This window comes from Cynara cardunculus, assembly GCF_001531365.2.
Source record: "Cynara cardunculus var. scolymus isolate 2C chromosome LG 13, CcrdV1, whole genome shotgun sequence".
NCBI classification, from domain to species: domain Eukaryota; kingdom Viridiplantae; phylum Streptophyta; class Magnoliopsida; order Asterales; family Asteraceae; genus Cynara; species Cynara cardunculus.
Window position 1 is genome coordinate 7,759,129 of NC_037540.1, and position 1,753 is coordinate 7,760,881.

Genomic DNA, 1,753 nt, shown 5'->3' on the forward strand with positions numbered 1-1,753 from the left:
GGTGATCAAGAGTCTATAATCCTTCTTACGATTCTCGCTTTAACTCTTCTTCTTACATGATCATCCGCATACACACACATATAGCCATATAGGGTTGGGTTCACATGAGACCAACTTGTTCTCGTGAGACCACATCTTTACACTTGAAACTTCACAATATAACATTTGTGAAGGTAAAAAAGACTGAACCTTCACAACAAAAACATTGTGAAGGTTATCTTCACAGTGTTTTGTTGTGAAGTTTCAAATATAAAAAGGTGATCTCACGAAAATGGTCTGATCTTACATGATCCAAAGCCTATATAAGATTTTGGGTTTTATTTTCTGTAAAGCAAGACATAAAAGTGAAACGGAAAATGTGGGAAAAAAAACATAATGAAATCGTTCTTAAAGTATAGGAAAGGAACTAGTACTTGTGTTTACAAATTTGTAGATAAGTAGATCGTACAAAATAGAGATACATAAAAGTCCAATAATAAATAGGATCAGATCTAGAAGGATCGGTTATGGGTCCATTCCAACTTTTCAGGTCCAATTCAGTTAAACAATAGAGATCTAGAACAGATGAAAAAAATGTCAAACTGAGGTGTGAATATCGAGCTTGATCAAAATCCAATTTATGAAGGTTTGAGCATCCAAATTTTTGTAGAAACACGAGTGGACTATCTATAAGAAAAAACAAAAAAAAATGGATACCAGTAAAGACCAATTAAGCTTGCCAGGCATAAGTTCATCATAGCTTCACAATTTGGATCATTAAGGACCATGCTACTCTTGTTAGGATCAAACCTTTTCTGAAAGCAATTAATTTATGACTAAATTTTTTTTAAAATTTCGTTTTATAGAACTTGTGATATTTTTCTTATCGATATCTTGTGAAAATCGAAATACTTAATGAAAGTATGGTGTTTGTCAATGTCTTGAATAACGTAAGGATGCAACGATGTTGGTTTCTTTAGACCTATTAATGTTGTCTTTGAAAAAGACTGTACGTAATAGTTAAATAAATAAAATCCAAATTGTTTTCACTTTCATACTAAATCACACATATACACACACACACATATATGTATATACACACACACACGTGTGTGTGTATATATATATATATATACACACACAAAAAAAAAAAAAGGTTTCGCTTCACTTTTACCTTGTCTTTATTTTGTGGGTCACATACTTTGTTTTTACTCGCATCAAGTGAGACCTATAATCTAAGGACAAACTTGTTCCTCTCATGTCTTAAGCAAAAGACACAACTTCGAGAAAATTTATTCGATTCACGTGAAAAATATTTTTAAGAATCATACAGTTTAGTGGAACAAAAGATGTCGATACATATTAGATCATATGTCATAAAAAAAATTAACAACTTTAATTTTCAAATCAAATAAATTCACACAGATTGAGAACCTAAAGTTATAATATACATAAACTATAAATAAAAATAAAATTAAATCGAACTGTTTGATGTGAAAATGGAGTAAAATCTGAAAGTTAGTTAAGAGGGGATGAGTGAAACTTGTACGCATTAGAACGTAAGTGAATCGAGTACACATCAGGGGCGGAACACAAACCTTCTAACCGTAGGGGCCGGAACTAGTATACTATATATTTCAAAGGTACCAAAAATACATTATCCAAAGTTATAACATAGTAAAACTATAAAACTAAACGTTAAATATAAACATGTCAAACATCGCAAATCAAAGTGGAACCCGTCTATCTTTCGCGACCTTGAACTCTTCCACAA